We start from the raw sequence: 6,601 nt of genomic DNA on the forward strand, positions 1-6,601 counted from the left end.
CATCTGTTTACTTCAACCAGGTGGCATTAGGATAATTCGACTCTGAGTGAGTGAAACGTGATATGTTGTCAACTAGATTATCATTTTATCTGCCATAAGTGGCAAAAGTGACCAATAGTACACATTGGGACTTTTTAAAGATCTCTACATGGATACCACGCACACTTTTGTGTCTTGTCAAGTTACTATATTATAGTTGGACAAGGATTTTTTTTGGTGAAAAGTTTTTGCTGACATCCTGTATTTGGGAGTTTTTGCTTTAAAAATCACTTATATGCCACTTTTAGTTATAACTGTTTCACTTTATGGCTTTGTTTGATAGCTTAGAATTTTAATTAGTCTTGAATTTTTTACAATTATGCCTGTAAATCATTTGATTGAGGCATTTATCATCTGCTTATTCCAATTTTATCATGATTTCTTTATAAAAATTACATGAAGAAAGGCAGAATGCTGGGAGAAGCTTCAGTACAGACGAAAATCCTCCTGATCTCAACCTTGGTTTTCTTGATCTCGGTTGTTTCGTGCTGAAGTGCCATTAAGGAAAACATTGGACCCCCACGTTTGCTCACAGAGCTCTTGACGCCACCGCTTCAGTACAAACCAACGTGCGGCTGCAGGCTTGAAGATACCCACTCGAAATGTCAAGCACAGACTCAATATTTGCAAAGACCTGTGGATTTTATTCCCTGCAGTGTCGTCACGCTGAGAAGGGATCACTTCGTAGGTGTTCTCGGGGGAGGCAGCCAAAGAAATGTGGGAGTCGGCCATGTGGGAACAGACCTAAACAAAACAGCGCAACAATCTGTTAAACTTAGGTGTGAGTTCAAAAACTGTGAAAATAAAAAAAAGCCCTCTCCACTTACACACGCCGGTGTTGGTTGTATAATCAGCGTCTGGAGCTTGTTTATGTAAAGTAAATGGTGCATTCAAATGTGAGAAGATTACAGCTGCCAGAAAACAAAGGGATCCCTGTTCCTTTGCAATCCTGTTTAAAGGGGAATTAAAACACAGAAAGCTTCATCAGTGTTTTAAGGAAAGGAGACAGTGGAGAGAGAGCAATCAGTCTGTTTCATTGTCTTTTTGAACTACAAACTGAGTCTCAATTAAGCTCCATGTTATTGAAGGCCCCTCAAAATAACTGCAATCAGTTACCTTTGTCTGGAAGCTCATAACTCAATGTGGATTTTAAATGTTGCCACTACAAATTAACTATAATTTTCAAAATGTCACTGCCACTGCGAGAGGGAGAGAGCGAGAGAGAGAGTTTTTTGCTTGGGAAAAAAAAGAAGAAGAAAAAAAAAAGAAAGCCTTTTCATCTCCTCCGTGCTTTCTGCCCCCCAGCACTTCTCGATCCTTGCGGGGGGAATAACGAGCGTCTTTCTCACCAACAATGTTTTCTCTCCTCGGTGCTCTCTGCTCTTTTCTTTCATCTGTTTCACCTCTCGTCCCTCTATGGGTAATTAATCCTCCATGCTGTCGTCGCTCAATTTTCCTCCCATCCCGCCTCTTCTTTTTTCCCCCCCCGTCTTCCGCCGCTCTCCGTCCGCTCGCTTCTCCCGCCTTCCTCCCCTGTCCTATATATCCACACCTCTTCTCATTACTCTCAGATTATCCAGTTTTGCTTTTCATCAGGCACTTATTCAAATTCAGGTCAGCCTGACAGAGGGGGGTGGGAGGGGGGGGGAAGGTGGACATCAATCCTCCGTACCTGGGAGAGATAAATCAGAATTTATTGCCTTTAATTATCTCAAGGAAATGTATAAACTGCAGAAATGAAAGGGCAAAAACTCTCCAAACGTAACCAGCGCCGGTTATATAATTAAAGAAGATATAAACATGATTTTAACGGCCTGTCGAGGTCTCGCCTAATCTTCAAATACCATCAGGCAGAAACAAAATATTTACCAGGTTTTATCCAGTAAAAGCAGCCCTGATAATGACCGTCAGCAGCAGTTCCATACAAACATCTTCAGTGATCACAGCATCCTGGATTCAGCGGATTCTGAAGGGTTACTTTCGAAATGAAATGTGATGTGTGAAATTAATACACATCTATTTACAGGAACAGTTTGCCCGGTGGTTTGTGGTCTGAGGCAGCAGTTCTCAGCTGTTCTGGCTTTGGGAGTTGCTCATTACAAACTGTGATCCAACCGAAAAAAAATCTTTCTTTTTTTCTTTTTATTAATTCTTTTGAACACTTTTCTATTTACCTCGAACATGAACCTTTCATATCATGTCTGAATGAGTGTGTGAAGCTTGAAAAAAGAAAAAGAGATGATGGTATTTAGACTGTTGAAAGCACCAAACTCACCAGCAAAAAATCTCCAGCTCATCTGATGAGTCAGACTTTCCAGCCTCTTTCATGATCACTTCTATCATACAGGTGATGAAGTTCCAGGTAAAATGATGTTACCAGAACAAGTCTCACCTCCTTTTCCTCCCTGCTGGGTAACATATTATCTCCATCTGGTTCCTGAAATGGCTGGTGACACCAGGTAGCGTTCACAAAAGTTTAGATTTTAATAACTGGCAGTGATTGAAGGGGCGACAGAAGATATGTGGGCCATGCAGTTTGCCTTCTAACCACACATGCAACCATATTATTTTAATACAACCGCTAAATCACTGTCCCCCTATTGCTGTAACAAACTTCTGGCAGTTTTTAGTCTTTTTTTTTTTTTTTTTTTTTTTTTCCTAAATTTATGAATTTGTTGAATCTTCTGCAACGCGTCCATGTTCACACATCTTGTCCTTTTCCAGAGATGGACAGAAACGAGCCTCGTGGTACAATCGGCGCGTCCACATGAGCGGGATAGCAAACGGTTGCATCACCACTGCTGCTGTTTTCCCTTAATGTGATTTATTCAAATTGTGCAGTGGCCAGCAGGCAGAGCATCTGAGAACCTCATGGTGCAATCTAATCAAGTCTCTGGTGACCATGATGGATCGTTCAGCAAATTTAAGAGGACTTATTGCCCGGTGGGAGTTCGTTTTAGAGGCGGGATGCAGGGGTGAGACCAGAGATAAGCCACCTGCGTACTTTTTCCTCCCCTCTGTCAGGTGTGGTCAATGGACGGCTACTACAAGGGCCGGCGCGTGTTGGAGTACAGGACGATGGGGGACTTCACCAAGGGACAGAACTTTGTGCAGCACCTGTTACCCCACCCCTGGGCCGGAACCGGCCACGTGGTCTACAATGGGTCTCTCTATTACAACAAGCACCAGAGCAACATCCTGGTGAGAGAGTGTGAGAGGATCTACAAGTATATCCAAAGCGAAGGATGTTTTCCACATATATGTGCATTTGTCCCTTTCAGGTCCAGTACCATTTCCGCTCCCGCAGTGTGCTGCTGCAGCGCAGCCTGAGTGGAGCAGGATACAACAATACCTTCCCCTACAGCTGGGGAGGCTCCTCTGACATCGACCTGATGGCCGATGAGACCGGGCTGTGGGCCGTCTACACCTCCATCCCAAATGCTGGAAACATAATGGTACAGCTTTCCTTTTCTTCTTGATTGTATGTGAGTGTAGCACTCCTCATTTAAATATTGGAAAATGTGATTTGGCTGTCAGACGTTTTCTTTACCTTCCAGGAGTCATTAGCACCCACACACTAAAAATCCATTTAGAAATATGACAGAGACATATTGCTGCGCCGCGGAATGTAATATACCGTGATGTGCAGGGTGTGCATGGCGGAGTGTCATGACTGGATTTTAATATATGCCTTACAGATAATTGTCTGTGATAATATAAGTCCCCATCCATTCCTTCTTATACGATTGAAATGTGTGTAAAGGTTGATCAGCATCAATAATGTCAAGCTGGTCGATAAAGTGAAAACACAATTCTAGTTGATTGCAATGTATTTGATTGTAATCCCAATTTCTGTATTTAATACAAAAAAAAACAACACATTTTTGCAATATTTTTCCATTTCCAGATGATTTTGGTTGATGAATGAATCGACAAACTTCAATATTTTAATACATTTGGCTTTGAAATGCTAATGTGCCGTTTAAACTGTCTTTTTCACTGAAACATTCCATCCAAATGGCCAAGCTATATGTCCCCATCAGTCCCATGCATCACATCTATGAGCCTGCTGCTGCTCTTAGCTGCTTTAAGCACAGGTCTTTATTGTCAGATGTATCTTGTGCATCGATATTGTGTACAGTTTGCCCGGGCTCGCCAGAAAGTAGGGTGAGAAATTGCAAATCGCTTGCAAACACTCACCTCTCGCCGCACTCCAGCTCCCTCCGACACACACCCTCGAGGCTGGCCCGTCCATCCCCTCCACTAAATCAATGTCTGTGCCCAGCGCAGGCAATGTAAACAACAATCAACCTTTCATTTCAGCAAATAAACTATTACATCGAATGCAGTAAACATTATAGAGTCGCTACAGTGTGTTTGGTACTGAGAAACATTCAACATGTTGCAGTGTGAAGATCAAGGAGAATTAACATGGTAAAGCTCCAGCGATGGAAAAAACTAAACTTTACCAAAGCTGAGTGAATTTCAGAACGCCTCTGTCTCTCTCGTCCCGCAGGTGAGTCGTCTGGACCCCGGTCCTGGACGTCCTGCAGAGCTGGGACACGGGCTTTCCAAGCGAAGCGCCGGCGAGGGCTTCATGATCTGCGGGACGCTCTAGTCACAAACTCCCACCTGGCCGGGGCCAAGGTTCACTTCGCCTACCACACCAACTCCTCCACGTACGAGTACACCGACATCCCCTTCCACAACCAGTACTCCCACATCAGCATGATGGACTACAACCCCAGAGAGCGGGCGCTGTACACCTGGAACAACGGCCACCAGGTCCTCTACAACGTCACGCTGTTCCACGTCATCCGGAGTGACGGATAGAGCAGAGAGAGAAGGACTTTTAAAGAATATTATGACTCACACATTGACACACACGCACGCACACACACATACATGCACACCACACACAATGGCCATTCACGTCAACAAGAAAATGAATACTTTCCGTGGTAGAATTTGAATGACTTCAGGACTGCGAGAGCTCACTGAGCTAATAACTAGACACAATACATGGTTGTCGAACACCAGTCTAAAGGTCACAAGCAAGAGTATTCATCACAGCGAAGATGAAAATTAACTGCCTCGGCTGCGGGGACGCCGAGAGAGAGAGAGAGAGAGAAAAAAAAGGAAATCAGACATTTTTGAGCTCATCCATATTCCGTTACGTTTCATTCCACTTGTGTATCAAGAAATGACTTTGGAAGTTGAGGTCGAATCATCGAGGGAGAAAAAAAAAAAATAGGCGGCTCGTGAACTGAATTTCACCTCGCTTCAGAACTCGAGCTGTGACGACGACGCCGGCGGAGGTAATCCCGGTTTGTGATGTGATCGTGGACGTGTTCAGTCAGCATGGTTGTTCATTCAATAAAATTTGCTGTCAAACTTTGTCGAAACTTTTCTGACTTCTTTATTCTGAAGCGGGACGAATGAAGATACGAGACTGTCGGTGCCTGTCGACATGATGGCATCTCACGACTTTTTCTGGCCGGTGCCCACAGGTATTATTTGAAGAGGTTTTATGACAAGTTTTTTATGGCTAAATCTAAATTTATTTTTTCCTTGCCAGTGATTTTCACACATCATTAACATTGTTTCAGATAAGCTCCCATAATGTGTTTTTCTTGAGCCAAATTCAGATCTTTTTGTAATTTTTAATGTTGTTTGACTTCATGAAACTTCATTTTTTATAGAAAACATTCAGTTTTCTATCCAACTTTTCAATTGCAAACACATTTAGTAACATATGCACCACCTTAATTGAAGTACTCCTGTTTCATTTGATCATCTGTGAAATGCAAGTCAAAGGAACAAATTTGCATAAAACAAATAAACTGATATTTTACACATCCATCCACTTTTTTTTTTTTTTTTTTTTACACTGCTTTATCTATTTGGATCATTGAGCGCTGAGACCAAGTAGAAACATTATACAACCACCATCCACTGAGATATTGTGGTCTTAAAATTAAGATTAAAGAACAGACATCCGATTGAAATGTAAGTAGAAACCCAAAAATACACCAGATTAGGATCCGTGCTTCAGGTTGTATGATGATAATTTCATCTCTGCTGTTGTTCTCTTTGCTACTGAAGCTTGTGGAGCCATGATGGTCAAAATCAGAAGAATCATTGTGGAGCTGTCTGAAGTTCTGCAAGGCCGGTGAAAGTGTCTCCTCGGGATTTTAAATTAACTCTAATGTGTGGAGAAACATCTCTCAGTTCGTCCAGCACTGCTCACCACAGTAAACTTTTACCACTTTATGCAAAGAAAAAAAAAATCTTCATGAACCTTCAGTTTTAATCACAGGCTCTGTGTGGGAGGGCTATAAAACCCTTTAAAAAAATTCAACATAATGTGTGAGAAAAACCTTCACACATCTCACAGCAGAGGGAATTTCAGTGGTCAATAGATTGAGGGCCAATTATTCAAAACATTTACAAGAGAATTTTCACATAAAAAGAGAAAGTGGCTGCTGAGGCCAATGGTCTGCTTCGTTTCTCTACAAATAATTTGTCAGTATTTTCTTTGCTAAATAGGTGCAATGGATAT

At 42.3% G+C, this 6,601-nt stretch overlaps 1 pseudogene; it reads left to right on the forward strand.

Annotated features, from left to right (window-relative positions):
• LOC115390206 (noelin-2-like) overlaps window positions 1–5,155 on the forward strand; it is a 30,250-nt pseudogene extending 25,095 nt beyond the window's left edge.
• The last annotated feature ends 1,446 nt before the right edge of the window (window positions 5,156–6,601 follow it).

This window comes from Salarias fasciatus, chromosome 6 (assembly GCF_902148845.1).
Source record: "Salarias fasciatus chromosome 6, fSalaFa1.1, whole genome shotgun sequence".
Taxonomy (NCBI): domain Eukaryota; kingdom Metazoa; phylum Chordata; class Actinopteri; order Blenniiformes; family Blenniidae; genus Salarias; species Salarias fasciatus.